We start from the raw sequence: 20,049 nt of genomic DNA on the forward strand, positions 1-20,049 counted from the left end.
TCCTCTTCCTCGTCTTCCTCCTCCTCTTCCTCGTCTTCCTCCTCCTCCTCTTCGTCTTCCTCCTCCTCCTTGTCTTCCTCCTCCACCTCTTCCTACTCCTCCTCTTCCTCCTCCTCCTCCTCGTCTTCCTCCTCCTCGTCTTCCTCTACCTTCTCCTCTTTCTCCTCCTCTTTTTTCCTCCTTCTACATAAAGGAAGGAAGAAAAAAAAGCAAGGGAGTGAGGAAGGCAGGCAAGAGGGAAGAAAGACAGGAAGGAAGAAAAATGCTTATGCTAAATTAGCATAATAAAATATGGATATATACAATGGTCCTAATTCACAAATGCTTTTCTCTTTCAGCACCTTGTGTTCATCAGCTGTATTGGAGGTAAGTAATATGATCCATAAATCATCTGGAGTTGGTCCTTGCTTTGAACAGAGTTCTTAAGTCTCATAAAGTTGTTTTACTTTACAAGGTTGCTGATCTTGTATAAATTATCCCCCTGGTTTTGATTGCTTTGTTCTATGTCAGTTCACACTACCTAGGATTCTCTGGATTTGTTTTTTCATTATTTCATTTTTTTTTCTTTCTAGAATTTATTTTTAGTTTTCAACATTCATTTCCACAAAATTTAGAGTTCCAAAGTTTCTCCCCATCCCTCCCCTACCCTACCCCAAGCATACTGATTATTCCTTCCACCAGTTTCCTCTCTCTTATATTCCCCCTATCTTCCCCTCCTTCCTTATGCCCTTCACCCTTACTTTCACAATTTCTTACTGGCCCTCCCCTCCCTTCCTCTCACCTCTCCTATTTTGCCCTTTCTTCTCCCCTGTTTTCTTTTTTTCCCCTTTTTTCCTTTTAACCTGACCTTCAGTTTCAGGATCTTTTTTGAATTTTTCTTGTGAACATTCCTTCTCTGTATTACCCTTCCTCCTAATTCCCTCTCCCATCCCATTTATTTCCATCTTAAGTTTGGTGTATTTCTACATGAAACCATGTGTGTTCAAACCTTTTTTGTTTCAGGTGAGAGTGAAGTCCATCTAATGCTAACTCTCCTAACCATTGGCTGATAGATGGTGCAAAGGATAAAACACTGGACTTGGGGTTAATAAGACTTGAATTTAAATTTAACCTCAGACACTTACTAATTGTGTGACAGTAAGCAAGTCACTTAATTCCCTTTACTTTAGTTTTCTCATGAGGAAAATAGGGATAATAATAGTACCACCCAAAATTGTTTTTGTTTTGTTTTTGTTTTTTTGCTTTTTGGAAGGCAATTGGGGTTAAGTGACTTGCCCAAGGTCATATGGCTAATTTTTTTTTTAAGCAATAGGGGTTAAGTAACTTGCTCAAGGTTACATGGCCAGTTATTTCTGGGTGTGGTGCTGAGTATCTGAGCCCGGATTTGATCCAGGTCATCCCGACACTGGAGCCGGTGCTCCACATGGCTAATTTTTGTGTTAAGTATCTGAGGCTATATTTGAACTCAGGTCCTCCTGACTCCAGGGCCAGTGATCTATTCACTGTGCCACCTAGCTGCCCCCCAAAATTGTTTTGAAGATGAAATGGGATAACATACATAAATTGATTTGCAGACTTTAAAGCACTATGTAAATGCTAATTATTTATTGATATTATTATTTGATGATTACATTGATGATGATGGTGATGGCACTATGTTAAACAGTAATGGCATAAAAACAGAACAGTTCATGACTTCCAAGAACTCACATTCAGTTAGATAGCCATTTTACACACACACACACACACACACACACACAGAGACACATATGTATGTATGTATGTGTATGTATATACAGGTATATATGTATATATATTATACAAAGCTATTATGATTGGGGTTGTGGGGTATCTATAGCTGGGAGAAATAGGGAAAACCTCCTGTGGCAAGTAGTACTTAAATTGAACTTTAAAAATAGCTACAGAATTTAAGACATGAAAGTGGGAAAAATCAGTTCATTTCAGACATGGTAAAAAGCCTGAGTAAAAGCATTAAGCCAGGAGATATAATATGTTCAAGAAACATGTAGTCCATTTTCAGGGGACCATAGAATACATAAAGGTGGATAAAGTATCATAAAATTGGAAAGGTCAATTGGATAATATGGAAGACAACAGGTGTAATAGAAAATATAGGGGTATCAGGTAATATGCGTGGTCTCAGATGTTTCTATATCCAAGCACAGAATATTCAGGCAGCAACTTGATGGCTATTGATCAGGAAGGCAGGGTCACTGAACTTGGAGACAGAAGATTTAAATTTGCATATTGGCTCCAAGCCCTTTTACTTTAGGTAACTTAACCTCTCTAAGATTCATTTTTTTAATCAACTATAATTTTTAAAAATCAATGATAAAACACCAACATTTGCAGTGTTTACTTCATAGGGCTGCTGGGAGGAAAGGAAGCCCGCTGCAAGCTCTAAACTGCTATATAAAGGTGAGATGTTACTATTTTTTATTAGATGGTCTCTAAGGTCTCTTGCAGTTCTAGATAATGAGAGAAGTTAAGATGCTATCAGGGAAATTGTGGACCATACTTATCCCAGCAACTCTCCCTGGTCCCTAAATGTGCTCACCTTGAAATCCTTGTATCCACATCCTTGCTGAACCAGACACTGTTTCATTATATGCCTCCTCTATTTATTTTAGCTCCTGCTGAATGAAGCACTGCTCTTAGGAGGATAAAGCACATTAAGAATTCAGGAAGCAGAGGATTCAAATTGAGTCAGGTCATCATCATTAGCACCATGACTATCATCATCCTAACTATGTACTAAAACAACATCTCAACCATTACTTTGCTATGAAACTGAATGTCAAACCACAGATAGTTTTTCATTTGTTCCCATGTACTTTTTATAAAAGATATTTACATATTAAACATATTTATATGTGAATTATTCTCATATTCTAGACAGGTTTCATCTGGAAAAAGTGCTGTAAACTGACCTGATGTAAGTGAAATTTGATTTTTCTATAAAATGTTTTAATAGGTAGTCTTTTTTTAAACAAAGGCCATGGACTGGTTATTTCATCTCCTTGACACATGCCCTCCCAAAACAGCAGACCTGCAGAGCTCATTGGGGAGGCCTTCAGTCCTATGAGTGCTTCCCTTCCTTAAAAATTTGAACATGCTCTTCGCTTCTTGAGCTGAAATTTAATTCCTTTCAATTCAGTAAGCACTTTTAAATTTCCTGCTTTGAGTCAGGTACTAGAGTTACAAAGACAAAAAAAATAGGTTATATCCTCTAGGAGCTTACATTATATTTGGAGAGGACAACACATACACAGAGACATATGAAGAATTGAGATTGGAATTCCTTGGAATTTATTCTCTTCTTATAGCCAAAAATGGGTAGAGTGTGGGCAATTAGTATGCTCAACTTCTGATGCAAAAAGGAAATAGGAGAAACAAATAGCATTTGTATTCTGGAAGGGTCTTATTGAGGCCTATAGGACCACCTTCTCTCTTACTCATGTTTTATTTGTGTTATATTCCAACTGAAATTTCCTTTTCCTCCATTTAGTGCTGTCATATGTCCTGATATTTGATAAGTTAATTTTAGCCCTTACCCTAGCAGGATCAGAAAAGGTAGTGTCTTCTACTTGACAATCACAACCTTTATTCCAGGGGTGGGGAAGCCTTGAGGCCACAGGTTCCCCACCCCTGCATTCTATTTCTCTTTTACACATAAATCCTATTAGTTTTATTGCCTGCTTCCCATGATTGTAATTTTGTGTGAGAGATACTACCATCTTAAGCAATTTTCTCACTGCGTCTTTCTTTTGGGCATCTCTGAAGGCTCTGGAGGTGTGGGGGGAGTACTCTTCTCTTTTCTCTTTATACTCTCTTAGGTGCCAATCTCATCAGCTCCCAGGGGTTCAACTATTGTCTCAATGCTAATGATTAACACATCTATCCAGCCCCATATCACCAACCACTTTTCTTGATATCTTAAATTGAATGTCTTGCAAGCCATTTGGCTTCATCCCTTCTCCTAGGTACACTTCTTTTTTCCATACAGAAGCTTTAGTTTCATGCAAAGTTATCTATTTTATCTTTTGTAATTGCTTCAATTTCTTATTTAAGAATACATCTCCTGCCCATAACTGTGAGAGGTATATGACCTGCTTCTCTTCTGTTTTAATAGTATGATCTTTAAATTAAGGTCTTATATCAATTTAGAAGTATTGTGGGATATAGTTTCTCATTGATGTGCAGGGATTCATCTAAGTATGTGAGTGTGTGTGTGTGTGTGTGTGTGTGTGTGTGTGTGTGTGTGGTGGGGTAGGATTGTATTACTCTCACAAAGTGATAGCCCACTACTGGGAAATGTAATGCTACAACCCCCATCAACGACTTCCAGTAACCATGTTACTTATTAATTCCAACAAGTTTCTTTTCTTTTAGAATGCCGTCAGCAGCATGCCTCTATTTTAAGTGGCACCATCTACATCTAATCTACATAGCAGATTTCATTAACTCACTGGAGGCTTCCTTTGTACTCCCTCTTCTATTTCCTTTGAATCTTCCCCTTATCTCAACTATGTTTATCTATTCAACAACTATTTCCTATGACATGCAAAACATTGTGCTCTGCATTGGCAGAGATACAATGCTGAATAAGAAAGCCTGCTTTTTTGTTTATTTTCTAGTAAGGAATATACATGTATATACCCAGAAATGCAGTATTATGTAACAGGTAGAGCACAGCTATAGTGAAGAATAAGAATATAGGAGCACATAATGCTATGTGAGGTCAGAAGAAGCAAAGATGGTTTTTTCATCAGGGATGTGTCACCTCATTTTCTTTGGTCTTCACTGTTGTTATTTTTTTTTTTTTTAAGCAATGGGGGTTAAGTAACTTGCTCAAGGTTACACGGCCAGTTATTTCTGGGTGTGGTGCTAAGTATCTGAACCCGGATTTGATCCCCAGGTCATCCCGACACTGGAGCCGGTGCTCTTACTCGCTGAGCCACCTGGCTGCCCCTAAGCAATTGGGGTTATGTCACTTGCTCAAGGTTACACGGCCAGGTGTTTCTGGGTGGGTACTAAGTATCTGAGCCCGGATTTGATCCCCAGGTCATCCCGACACTGGAGCCGGTGCTCTTACTCGCTGAGCCACCTGGCCGCCCCTGTTGTTATTGTTTTTAAATGTCCTTTTCCCCGTGGACTTCATACAACGTTGTCACTTCTGAAGTTATATCTCCTATCCTCTGCAAGCTCTCTACTGCCTCATTGATTCACCTCTTGTTCACCCTTTCTTACTTCTACTTTTTCCCCTAATTACAAACTGAAATCTGTCTTCTTCATTTCCTCTTACCTTTTCTTGAAGCTTCCTAATCCTATATTGTACTTCTCTTAAAGATTTAAAGTCTTCCAACAAAGTATTTTTTGATACTTTATGATAAAGAGATATGACTTGGTGTTAGCGCAGGTACGTAGGTTCAGAACTGGTAAATTAATCAGACTCCAGAATAATGAACTGAACTCTACTTGTGTCTCTCTGTCTCTGTTTCTGTCTGTTTCATCTGCTCTCTCAGCAGTTCTGATTATTTTTCTTGAGGTACATCTCCCTTCACTAGTTCCAATTTCTCCTCTAATTTGAATATTAGATCAAATTCTTTGTCCTCCTAAATCTGAATCAACCAACAGTATTAAGTGTAGCAGAGAGGACAAAGATAAAGAATGAAGGAAGGTCTTCTGATTTGGCCATAAAGAAGTTTGCAGTGACCTTTGAGAAATCATTTTAATGGAGTGGTAGATTGGAATCCAGATCACAAGAGGTTAAGGAATGAGTGTATAGAGATGAAATGGAGATAGCAAATGTAGGCAATTATTTCAAAAAGTTTGACTATGAAAAGAAAGTGAAAGAAGAGAGGGCTATAGTATTGAGGGAAGGAGATTTGTTTTTAGTATGGGGGGGAAAGGGAATATTTGTAGGCTGAGGAGGAGACTAACAGGGAAGAGATTGAAGATGTATAATGGCAATCATACTGGCATACCCAGGATGGCTGCTAGCAAAGGTTTTTAGGTCTGTTTTACTAGAAAAAATAGCTGTTTAAGGGGTTAACAATATTTTTTTAAATTACATTTACTAGTTCAGGGGAAAAGTCAGGACCCTGAACTTGAGAGAAAATAACAGAGAAAATAAAAACATAGGAACAAAAACCATCAATCAGAGAGCTCTGAACATGACCACTCAGAATCTCAACCAGGGAATCACAAGATCCTTCTCATCAGTGAGCCCCCAAAGCAAAATACCAACTTGGAGTATATATATATATATATATATACTTCTCAGAGCCAGAAGGCATCACAACCCTCTACACTCATTGCCTAATTAGAAACTAGCAAAAGGTATGAAAACCTTCCTACAAGTAAACTTCCCTCCCCCAATAGGCTCTGTGACTCGGGATGTATAACAGTTCTGAGCTGGGCCAGGGCTCAAAGCAGGTCACATAGGCCTTTTAATGGGTGGGTGAGATCTTCCTAACCCATTGACATTACAAGATGTCAAAGAGAGAGGATGATCAATGGAGCCAACCACTAGAGGAGATAGGAGGGGGTGGCATCAAGAGCACTATCGTTGCAGGGAACTTGGGGATGCCCCCAAACAAGTAATTCAGAAGCATAGGTGATATGAAAAAACTTTATAGCAAGATTTGCCACAGATGAATCATGTTTTTCATCATTTGTCCAATGACAATTAAGAATTCTTTTATATTCATAAAGTTGCATAACATGTTGAAAGCAATATTATGCCATGAGCTAGTCATTTTACACTAACTGTATATATACCCTTCCCCAAGCCAGATGATGCTCAATTGAAGATGTAAGATCTTCTTTTCACAATTTGGTGCTGGGAATTGATGCTTTATTTCTGCTTATATCAGGAAGCATTTGTTGAAGAGCTATTTTTTTAAACTCCTTTGTATGCTTTCTAGTTAAATTTTTTCCCCTAAATTGCGACCAAAAAGGAACTCAGTATTCCTTTTAGGGTCTGATGAAGGCAAAGTATAGAAGGTCTATTATCTTTTTTTATTTTTAATAGGTTGTTCTAGTTGGGTATAGCCTCCCCTTTGCAGGCAAGGATTGTTTTGGTTTTGTCTTTCTAGTACTAGTCTTTTATATAGTACCATGAAAAAAGGAGTGCTTAATATATATTCAAATTGAGTTGAATGGAATTGATTGAATATGCTTCTGTCAATGTAACCTAAAATGATATGATTATTTTTGGCTACCATGTATATGCTGTTGACTCATGGAACAGTTTACTGGTGTCCCCAAATCTCTTTCACATGAAGTAACATGTAACCAGAATTTCCTGTCTTATACCTATGAAATTGATTTTTGAACCATCCCACTTTTGTGTAAATTTAGAGGACATACCATCTATTTCTTTCTATCAGTTTAAGATGAAAATATTGCATGACATATATCCAACTAAAGATTACCTTGGATATTCTTTGAGAGTTTTCCCTTCAGGTTAAAATCAGCATTTTAATTACTACTCTTTGGGTTGCATAATTTGACCATTTCTAAACCTATCTATATTCCCTTGTCTAGACCATATCTCCCCCACCAGGCAACTACTAAAAACTTTCTCAGATTCCTTGAGAAAATCTGGATATACCAATGTCTATTATCTTTTTCTTTCTTTCTCGCTTCTTTCTTTCTTCCTTCCTTCCTTTCAATAGTATCAAAAAATATTCTTGTCTATGTCAATTTACTATAATGGAAAAATGATTAGATTTGGAATAAGAAGACACAACATCCAAATCCTAGCTATGAAAAGTGTCACTTTGAGCAAATCATTGTATCTCTTTGTTTTTCACTTTCCTGAATAACTCTCCCTCAGATTTCCAGTAGCCATGGTGGTTGCTCACACAGGGTATTAAATATACCTGTTCATCTATGTGAGACTGAAACTGGATTGCAAGTCTATAACTTCTTCTTTTTCTTGGTGTTTCTTTTCCTGAATTCAAGGGACCAATGAGTGATTCTGAAATGGGTGTTCCTTAAGTGAAAATCCATCTCCTAACTGCAAATCTTCATTGGCTGTCACCTATGACTGGAATTCTATACCTCCTCATTTCTGTCTCCTGGTTTTCCAGGCTTTCTTCAAGTCTTAGCTAAATTCCCATCTTTTGTAAGAAACTCTTCCTCGTCTTCCTTTTTTTTTTTCAAGTTGAAAGGTTTTATTAGTGGTTATATTCTATGACCCTAACCTTCCCAGAATGGAAAAAGAAAGAGAGCAGCTTTCTGGTTTCTCAAAGGAGCTTTGAAGAAGTGCTCTTCTCCAAGCTATGGTAGACATGGTAAGGCTCTGGGTTTTCTCATTACTGGAAAATTGTCTTCAAAATAACCTGAGTCAGTATATATTCCTTCTGAATCAGTTTCTCAATGATGTCAAAGTGATCCACATTGGAGATTTCTATAAATGAGGCTCTCCACCCATGTAAACGCAGAGTCTGAAAATAATCCAAGGATTGTCGGAGGAACTCAGGAGAATCATGCTGGCCCACTGCTACTATTAATTCATAAGTTGAAGTCACTTGACTCTGGGCCTCCTTCTGGCAAAACATGGGACTATTCCTCTGGGCATCTTCCAAGGTCATCTGCAGTATGTCATTGACATAAGTATGCACAATGGGCTCCAAGTCGTAGATCCCACTCACCAAGAAAAAGCCTTTAATGTTAGGAATGACTTCATGTTCAACCCAGTCTGTCAAGAGCACCATGGAGGCCAAATGAGCTCCAGCGGAATGTCCACACAAGTAAATTCCTCTGTTTAATGAGTACTGCTTCTGGATGAAGAGGACACTGTGCTTCGCCTGGCTCAGCATCAGATCAACATTACCTTTTGGAGCAAGGTCATACGCCACTACTGCCACTGCTACTCCTGCTGCTGTCAATGGGGGCACCATAGAGTCTGAGTAGTCCTTACTTCCTTCTTGCCAATATCCTCCATGAATAAACAGGAAAAAAGGTAACTTTTCAGAGGTCTTGGCAGGAAAATATATGTCCAGTTTCTCACCATCACCTTCTCCATAAGCAACACCAAGTAGACTCTGTTTGCTTGCCTGGGCTTCCTTGGTAGCTCCTTGGACAGCGCCTTCCAGGGCGAGTCTCGTGGGCTCGGCTGCAGAACAGCCATGGCTTTGCGGACCATCATGCCGGAAGGTGCAGCAGCTCCAGGGTTTTAACATCTCGAGAAGGAAGGCGGGCAGTCCGGACGCCAGCTGCCGCCCCAAACCAGAGGGAGTAGCCTGCTCCCAGATTAACAACCCAGGCAGCAGGAGGGGTGGAGGGGGAGCGAGCTTCCTCGTCTTCCTTAATCTGAATACCTTCTTTCTGAAATTATCTCCAATTTATCCTTTAATTTTTGTTTGTATGTTATCTCCCACGTCAGACTGAGAACTACTTCAGGGAAGAGAATAATATATATTTTTTTGCTTTCTTTGTATCCCCAGCTCTAAGCAAAGTGCTACCATAGATGCTTAGTAAATGTTTGTTGATTTAATATACTAGAATTTACTTGCTGACCATACATCTTTGCATTACCCTTTGAGTGACTATAATTCTAATTCTTTTTAGATTGTGTCTGAAGCCATAGAGCAAAATAAGAAATACATTTCCATTTAAAGATGGGGTTTCATGGCAACCAGAAGCTTGGGATTTTTGGAAGACCTACATACTTTCCCAAATAAGATCTTGGTTAGATGATTGATACACACACACACACACACACACACGCATGTGCACACATACAGACACAGACACACATACACACAAATACACATGCACACAGACACACACAGACACACACACTGAGCTGGCCTTAGAATTGTGTTGGAAAAGATGATCAGGAGGTATGGTGTTTGGGAAATTGCTCAGTCCTTAGGTACTCAATAAATTATTAAAATCCATTAACAGTCCTTAGCCTTTCTATGTCTCTCAGCAGCCTTTCCAACAACTCAGGAGAGTTTCAAAGGCCCTTGCAGCTTGAAAGTTAGACATTCTGTACAACTGTGTGCCTGCCTAAAGATTGAGGTTCCTTTAAAGACAGGTACTATTTTAATTTTTGTCTTTGTATATCAAATGCCTGGTGTGTCATAGTTTAATAAATCCTTGTTGAATCATGTCCATTTCACATGCCCTCCTTCATAGGGAGGAATCTAGTAGTAAATTTTCACTTTAGGTCACAAAACCAATTTCTTTTATTTTGACAAAAATTATAATATTATCAATATTTTTGTTCTAAATCACATTTTATGCTTTATGTAGAATTGGCAGAAAATATCAATGGGGACCTTGAAAAGATTCTGTTAGTTTATATTATGAATCTACTTTATGATCTATAGAAGTCAGTGTGACTGATGAGAGAAATGGTATCTTGATGATCCTGACAGTGGATATATGAAGGACCTTTCAGTTTGTGACAGAGAAAGCACATGTTTCAAGAGATTGCCTAGTTCTAATTTAGAGGTGACATCTACAGAGTGAAACAAGTCAGTGTTAGGGTGCACAGTTAATGCTAAGCAGCATATTTTCTTATAGGAGAATGAAAGGGTGTTAAAATGATTTTCTGTTATTTGTCACCATAAGCCTCATCCTACTCAGATCCTCCTGTTGCTTTCTCATATAAACTTCTAGCCACTTTCACTCTGAGATTGGCTCTCACTGAGGCAGCAAGGGAAGGAAAGCTGCTCCAGAAGGGAAAGCAAAGCAGTTCATCTATCAAACTTTACTTAATGGCAATGCTGCATACCTACTTTCCTCATATTTTTCTACCTCCTATTTTCTTATCCAATGTCAAATTTACTTTATTTGACTAACCATGGAATGTTTTATTCCTACTTTCTCATCTGCTCTCTTTGCTCCAGAGATGCTTCTCTTGATGATACCATACACCAATTTTATTACTATTCTCTGGCCCTCCTTGTATGTTGTCCCTCTGTCTAGTGTCTACTGCAGCTCTCCATTTATAAAAAAAGTTTGACATGGACTGGACGCAGAAACTCTCATTCTGAGAGAAAGTTCTTCCAAGGTAAATAAATGGCATTATAGGAGAGGTTAGATGGGAAAGGGCACCTAAGGACCAATCCATGGAGCATGTCTAAGGCTGAGCCTGCACCCTGATCACTTCCAATGCTATATGCATTATGGCTTGGGCCATCGTTATGGAGCTGAGCCTGCACCCTTGGACTTCTTGGAACATCTGTGCTCTGACTCATTGCTAAAGGACTTTCACATTGGGATAGTATCATATACCCTGGTTGTCTCCTTGGTCCTAATGATAGGAGGAAGGGGTCATATCAAAGAATGGTCACTGAATAAAAAGGAGGCATTTATTCAGTAGGTTTTGAGAGGCTGGTTTTTCCTTACTCCTCTTTTCTTATATATGAAGAATTATGGGACTCTGAGCACCCTAGAATCCAGAAGTGGTGGTGCTCTCTCTCTGGAAAGGGGATGCACATGAATCAAACTTGGGGAAGCATGACATCTAAAGGGATGGAGTGAGGCTTTTCTTATGTTTTTTGCTTTATTATGTTTCATTCTAGGATATACTTTGGGGGGGGAATATCTAAAACAGAAATGGCTCAAGTCTAGGATCTCTGAAAAGAGATTCATGTCCCTTCTAGGAAAATACTCAATTTACAAAGTAGATCAGGTACTGATGAACTGTAATATATCTCCTACCATAAAACAAATGCTTAAAATACAAAAGACTCAGAGGTATTTTGTGGCAAACAATACATGATATTGTAAATTATTTCTCATTATACTATCCCTGGGAGGTTCAAACCAAAGGCATTAAAATCTGAAATATTTTGTGGAACTCCTGAACAGGTATCACATCTTCACCTTAGATCTGTATTGCCGAGCACTTTACTCAAGATTTATGTCTTATGGAAAACTATGCCTTGGCTTGGATTTTCTTAGTCTTTTCATCTGCAGTACCCTTCTGATTGTGGTATACTCTACAAGAAGTTGTGGATACCATTCCTCTCAGGGCAATCAAGATCAGAATCACAACCTCTTTAAAACGCAAGGTAGCCAATCAAGGCTATAGACACCCATTACAGGATCACTCCTTGGTCACTTGTGCTCAGAAAAGGAAGCACAAAGCAGAAGAGGTTAGTTATGTACTTGAGATCCAGTCTCAATTTCACCCAGGTGAACATGTGAACTTGCCTCTATGTGTGAGTACCAGCCATTCCTGCTGGAAGTTTGAAGGAGAGCTTGAAGGGTCCTGACATGTTCAACATATGGGAAGAGAGGAAGAGAGAGAATCACTACTCTTAAAGTCTACTTAGCAGGCTGCTCCTCCTGGCTCAGCGTCTAATCCTCTTTTTGTCCCTTCTCCTCCATCAATTCCTCTGTCATAGGGACCAACAGGAATTTGCTGCATCGTCTCAAGGCCCAAGTTCTCAAGGATCAATAAGGGGTGGCTGTGTCATCCCAAAGAACAAAGTCCTTCAGTGTAGAGATAGAACATAGGGTATGCATGCTCAGCTCCCCACATAATTATGCAGTATGGCTTCTATAGGCTGATCCCTAACAGGTTCCTTGGAGTGTGCATTAGTCCAGGTTCTCACTATAAAGGTACAAAATCAATTTGGTAAATTTACTTGAATAGGTGACCCATTAAAGGTCAATTATGATGCCTCATCATGGTTTGGAAGAGGCTCTGAATTCCATGTAATTTGAACATAACTGTAATGTAAGATCAAGGTGAAAAGTCTTTTTTTTAAGTTATTTTTTTTATTCTGGAACTAAAAAAAAACATTGTCATACATAGAACAGAACACAAGATAAGATTCAATACAAAACCACAGATCTCCATTTCTCATCCCTTGCTATCTGCCTACTTGCCTATCTCTCATTAGATATAGATATGTTTTTATATATGTATCCATGTATATATTATATATAATATATATAACATATGTGTGTGTAAAACAAATTCTACCTGTGATTTTTAAAACTGTAATTTGTTCTGCCATTCTTTATGAACTTTCTTCAATTTTCTTTGTGCATCTTTTTGTCCATACTACACTCACTACTCAAATTGATCTTCCTAAAACTCAAGTCTAACCATTTAATCCCCCTCCCATATTCAATAAATTATAATGGTTTTCTATTGCTGCCAGGATTAAATGCAAAATCCTTTGGTTTTTAATGCCCTCCATAATCTGGACACTACCTACCTTTGCAATCTTCTTGAACTCTGTACCTCACTCACCCACATTTGCTGTGATTTAATGAAAGAGGCCTTTCTGTTCTTTGCACACACCACTCTGGTTCCCAACTTTGGGGTTTTCGTTGCTTGTCTACTATGCCTAGAACTCTTGCCCTTCTCATTTCTACCTCCTGACTTCCCTGGCTTCATGTTTCAGCTAAAATCCCTTCTACAGAACTCTTTCCTGATTTTCCTTAACACTAGTGGTTTTCCTGTGTTGATTATATGTAATTTATCCTATCTATACCTTATTTGTATATAGTGGTTTGCATGTTAATTCTCCCATTAGATTGTGAGTTTCTTGGGGGAAGGGCCTATATTTTGCTTTTCTTTATACCCCCAGTGTTCAGCACAGTTTCTGGCACAGGGACTTAATAGTTGATCAACTGAATTTTTAAAAATGTTGCAATGCCCACCCTTCTCCCCTTTTTGGTATCACTATTGTTAAATCTGTTGTAATAAATAAGCAAAAATCTATTAAAAATAATCTACATTATAACCATGCTCCAAAATCTATTTCTTTTTGGGTTTGTTTTTGGGGGGGGTTGTTTTTTTGCTTTTTCTTTTTGGAGGAGGAAGGGGAGGGCAATTGGGATTAAGTGACTTGCCCAAGGCCACATGGCTAGTTTTTGTATCAAGTGTCTGAGGCTGGATTTGAACTCATGTCCTCCTGACTCCAGGGCCGGTACTCTATTCACTGTACCACCTAGCTGCCCCCCAAAATCTAATTCTACACCATCTGTCCATCACCTTTGTCAGGAGGTGGGTAACATACTTCATCACATAGGTCTTCTGAAGATACAGCAGGTCATTGCTTTGATCAGAGTTCTTAAGTCTTTCCAAGTTATTTGTCTTTATAATATTATTTTCCTTGCATAAATTATTCTCCTGGTTATGCTCACTTCATACTGCAATAATTCTTATTATCCAGGAATGTCTGAAGTTGTCCTTCACCATTTTTTAGTGTTCTATTATAGTCATACACTATCATTTGTTAAGTCATTTTTCAATCATTTAAAGCATCTTTTTAGATTTTAACTATTTTCTCCCTCCTCCCCCATTCAATGTCCACTTCAGAATCACAAAGTTGCTTTGTTTTTGGCACTTGATTATTTCTTCCTCAGTATTATCCTCCTTCTTAAAGGACAACCCTAAACTATCATAAGTTGATTCCTCCTTTAATTTGTTTTATCCCACACCAAATTGTGGGTGTTTATATTCATGTCTTAAACTTCCCTTTGTCAGTTTAAGATAAAACCAAGGTTCAACAGATACCCATTCCCCTCATTGTTTCCTCCATGTTTGTATGTTCTTATTATTACTAACCCCAGTTATGTGAAATAACAAGGTCTACCTCCTTTTCTCTTTCCACACTTCTTTTTACCCTTCCTTCTTTTGCTCTTCTTAAAACAATCAATCTATCTATAGGGAGCATGTTTTTGTTATTTAATTCCCTAAATATTTCTTAAGTACAATAAAGTTCTGAAAGAACATTTATTTTTTCTTATTCTATTAGAATATTAGCACCACATCATCCTACAGCTCCTTAGGTTCTTCTGGACTCTTGTCTTTGTATTTCAAAATTTCTCCTCAGCTCTGATTTTTCAACAGAAATCACCAAAACTTCTGTATTGCATTAAAGGCCTATTTTCATCATAGAGTACCACACTCAGTTTTTCAGGGTTAGTTATTCTTAACAGAAAACTATTTCTTTTGGAACATTGAATTCCAAGGTCTCTTCTCACTTAATGTGGAGATTGTCGGGTCTTATATAATACGAACTGTGGTTCCCTGGTACTTGAACTCTGTTTTTTCTGGGTACTTGCATTTTATTTCTTGTGGTAGCACTGAATTTTGGTTATGATATTTCTTGGACTTTTATGTTTGGAATTTCCTTTAAGAGGTAATCATTGGATTCTCTTTATTTTTGCTCTGATCTTTGGTTCAATTACATCAGAACAGTTTTTATTATTATCATCTGGAATATAACATCTTGTTGCTTTTATCATTTTCGGGAAGTCCAATGAGTCTTCAATTATCTTTACATGACATGTTTTAAAGGTCAGTTATTATTTAAAGGTCAAGGTTTTTTGTATTAGCTATCGCATATTTTCTTTTTTTCTTTTTCAATCCTTTGGTTTTGTTCTAAGCTTTTTTTGCTATCTCATGGAGTCATTAATTTCTATTTGTTATAGTTAGGTTTCAGGAAGTGTATGTAGTTCTTGGACAAGGTTTACTATTCCCTCTTCTAAGCTTCCTTTTCTGCTAATTATTTCCTCAAGAGTTTTATTTCATTTTTCATTTCTTGCTACATTTCTTATAGGCATTCATATAATCCTTGAGGAAAATTCTTTTTTCCCCATTGAGTCTATGTTTGAAATTGTTAAAAACTAACTCCTTCATTTAAGACATCTATAGATATACAATAATTTTTCTTACTGGTTGTTATTTTCTCTTATTTTTACCCATTCCTCCACCTTTAGTTTCTGAATGGTATTTTGTGCCAATGCCTAGCATGTCTCCCTGCTCCACTTTTGAATGAAGTGGTCAGCCCTATTTGGTCTCACCTAGCATACCCTGGATTATATACTGACTTCTACATCCTGGGATTTGGCCCTCCCTGGACATTTAAGTTCAGAGCCCTGGATATCTATGGCTCTTTCTGTATTTTGAGGAAGAGGTGTTAACAACCCAAGAGACACTGGGCTTGTGCTCTTCTACTCTGAGCCCAATGACTGCTGCTACTCTCAAGGGTTTCAATAGTTGCCTACTCTGGGCCTTTCTGGCCATCCTAGGACTTTCTCAGGAAGACAGCCATGCTAAACTGAGGGTCTTGTAGGCTACTGGGATCCTTTCTCTAGTTCCATAGATGCATCTTTTATTTAAAGGGCTCTTCCATATTGTACATTGGCTTCAGGCTGACTTTTTTTTAAAGTTAGCCATTATTAAAGCACATATTGTACATATGGCATATTATACATGTTACATATATTGTGTGTTTCATTTCAAATACTTCATATCTTAAAGGATATATTACATAGCATGTTAAACAAATTTCACTACATAAATCACAGATTTGAATTTGCAATATATATTATATATGATGTATGCTTTATTACAGTGCCACCAATATTGACTATTATATTAGATATGTCATTACAAATTCTACATATGAAATAATACATGTTATACACATTGCATTCATTGTTCTACATGTTGCTATATGTTACAGTGCCATGTTATAGTGTAGGTTTTGCATAAATTGTAATTATTAATCTACCAACTGATTATATATTTACATATATACTAAATCCAACATATATTTACCTGTTACATTATATATATATATATAATTATTATTATTATTACAAAAAGGGCTTTCTCTGTGGTCGTTGTTATTCAATCATTATGGGGAACTTCCAGGTCAAAAACTCCCTTCACAAAAGAAAATATTTTTTTTAAAGCAATTGGGGTTAAGTAATTTGCTCAAGGTTACACGGCCAGTTATTTCTGGGTGTGGTGCTAAGTATCTGAGCCCAGATTCGATCCCCCAGGTCATCCCGACACTGGGGGCCAGTGCTCTTACTCGCTGAGCCACCTGGCCACCCCAAGAAAATAATTTTTAAAAATTGTTTTCTTTTTAAAATATATTTTCTTAATTTATGGAATAAAACAAAAAATTCCATATCATAGTACAATAAAAAGATGATTGTAAATGAAACTGCAAATCTACTACGAACAACTTGCTATTCCTTTTAAATGTGCAATGAAATTATCATACAAATTTATTTTTTTCTCCTATTTTTTCACCTACTCCCCCCTACCCTAGAGATGGCTACCATTAGGCAAAAACAGGTATATAAAATTAGTCTATACATACTTCTATTTATCAGTTATTTCTGTGGATGTGTGGATAGTGTCTTCATATATCTTTCATAATTAATTTGGGTATTTATAATAGTCAAAATAACCTATTCCCTCAGTCACTGTTAGAAACATTATTGTTATTACTATGTACAATATTCTCTTGATTCTGCTAATTTTGCTCTTCATTATTTTGTGCAAGTCTTTCCATGTTTTTATAAAATTATTGAACTCATCATTTCTTATAGCATGGTAGTATCCCATCACAATCATATGCTATAACTTGTTCATCCATTCCCCAATTGATGGGCATCCCTGAAATTTCCAGTTATTTGCTATCACAAAGAGCTGCTATAAATGTTTTAAAACTTATAAGTTCTTCCCCTTTTCCCCAATCATCTTTGGAAATAGAACAAGTAGTGACATTTCTGGGTCAAAGAGTATGGGCAGTTTAATAACTCTTTGGGCATAATTCCAAATTGCTCTCCAAAATAGTCGCACCAGTTCACAATTCCACCATAAATTAATTAGTGTCCCAGTTTTTCCAAATCTACTCCAACATTTGTCACTTTCTACTTCAATCATTTTAGCCAATCTGGTAGGTGTAAAATGATATCTCAAGGTCATTTTAACTCGCATTTCTCTAATCAACAATAATTTAAAACATTTTTATATGACTATAAATTGTTTTGATGTTTTCATTGGAAAACTTTCTTTCATATCCTTTGACCATTTATCAATTGGGAATGACTAGTATTCTTATAGATTTGACAAAGTTCTTCTTATAGTTGAGATATGAGACCTTAATTTGATAAACTGTCAACAAAATTTTCCCTGATTTTCTGTTTTCCTTCTGATCTTGACTGCATTTGTTTTATTTGTACAAAAACTTTTTACTTTAATATAATAAAAATTATCCATTTTATACCTAACTTTGCTTTATATCTCTTGTTTGTTTATAAATTGTTCACCTATCCATAAGTTTGATAAGTAATATGTTCAATCTTCTTCTAATTTTCTCATAATAATCTCTCTTTATATCTAGACCATGTATCAATTTTGATGGTATCTTGGTAAATGGTGTGAGATAATGGTCTATGCCCAGTTTCTGCCTTTCTAGTTTTCCCAACAATTTTTACCAAATAATGAATTTTTATCCCCAAATCTTGTCTTTACACTTGTCAAATACAAGGTTATCATGTTTATTTATTTGCTGCTATAAATTTTGAGTCTCTTTTGCTACATTTCTTAGCCATTACCAGATAGTTTTGATAATTGCTGCTTTATAATAAATAGTTTAAGATCTGGAACTATTAAACCTCCTTCCTTTACATTTATTCATTATTTCCTCTTATATTCTTTACTTTTTGTTTTTCCTAAAGAATTTTGTCACTATTTTTTTCTAATTCAGTAAAATACTTTCTTAGTGATTTAATTGATTTTTTATACAGCTCTGGATTGGAAGAAGTAACTCTATTTTTTTATTAGATTTCTTGATTATAAGAAACTCTAGTATGAACTTCTGGATTTTGATGGAGTAGATGTAGAGGAGCTGGGCAGTTCACCTCTAGTTCAAACAACCATCTTGATAGGAAGTAAAAAAAATACTTTAATTTGGACCCAGTGATGGATTGTATATTTACCATATGAGGAACAGATTGTTTCATTTGAAGAAGCTTTTTAATTGGTGTGAAACAGAAATGAACAGCTGGTTAAGAAGGTTATCAGATAAGGGGTGGCCCGGTAGTGCAGTGAGTAAGAGCACCAGCCCCAGAGTCAGGATGACCTGGGATCGAATCCAGGCTCAGACACTTAGCACCACAGCCAGAAATAACTGGCCGTGTAACCTTGAGCAAGTTACTTAATCCCAGTTGCTTTAAAAAAAAAAGAAGGTATCAGATAATGGGATTTATATTTTTATATCATGGCTTAAATATATAAATGGCAGATTCCTGACCATGGATAGAGTACATGAAACAAAGACTGGCAAGAATGTACTTCCCTGATGTCTTGCAAATATAATCAAAAGATCTCTAAACAAAAAAAATTATATAAAACAGAGAGACTGTAGCATATATATGTACATATAAATATGTACACACATTCACATATTCATCAAATGGATACTGTAGAGAGTGGCCTCAGTGAAGAAAGATGAGTAGCAATTGGGCTCAGATAGATGATACAGTGAATAGAGCATTGGTCCTGGAATCATGAGGACCTGTGTCCAAATCTATCTCAGACATTTGACGCTTATTAACTGTGTGACATTGGGCAAGTCACTTAACCCCAATTGCCTTGCCTTCCCCTGTCCAAAAAAAAAAAGTAGCAATTAAAAGACATTTAGAAGTTCTCAAGGACAAAACCTAAGAAACCAACCAGTAATAAAACTTTACCATCAAGTTTCTACACTCTAATGCCCTTTATTTAGGCTATAATTGAAAGGAACTACAGTTCCTAATGTAAAGAAGCAAAGTTGACCTAATAGGTATCACTGATACTTGGAATGATTCTCATAATGGAATATGGTTCAGGATGGGTATGTTTTATTCAAAAGAAACAGGATAGGGGTGGCATTGTATATTAAGAAGGGATAACTTTACAAGTAAATCCAGAAGAATTTTGTCATCGGTATGCACTGTAGACAATTTGGATAGAAAGAAGAAATAGAAGCAGAATTAGGGAAACAGATCACAAGCCAGGAAAAGAAGCATGCTATAGTAGTATAAGGAATTTCTATCCAGATATTTGTTGGAGTGCTTTCTTTCTCTCTCCCCTCCCTTTCTGTACCACTCCCTTCCTATTCCTCCCCCTCCCTGTCTCTTTGTCTTTCTTCTCTCTCTCAAAGCAGAGCAACTGACCACTTTTTGAGTTGCCTTAATGATAATTTCATCCTTGACAGGTAGAGAAATTGACAAGAACAAATTCTATTC

General features: G+C 37.0%; 1 pseudogene; it reads right to left on the bottom strand.

The window, feature by feature from the left end:
• Window positions 1-8,330: 8,330 nt before the first annotated feature.
• On the bottom strand, window positions 8,331-9,205 carry LOC138151764 (kynurenine formamidase pseudogene; annotated as a pseudogene).
• Between the last annotated feature and the right edge of the window lie 10,844 nt (window positions 9,206-20,049).

Source organism: Petaurus breviceps, unplaced genomic scaffold, assembly GCF_028583685.1.
Source record: "Petaurus breviceps papuanus isolate PSGF00001 unplaced genomic scaffold, PetGlider_PUasm1.0 90919, whole genome shotgun sequence".
Lineage (NCBI taxonomy): Eukaryota > Metazoa > Chordata > Mammalia > Diprotodontia > Petauridae > Petaurus > Petaurus breviceps.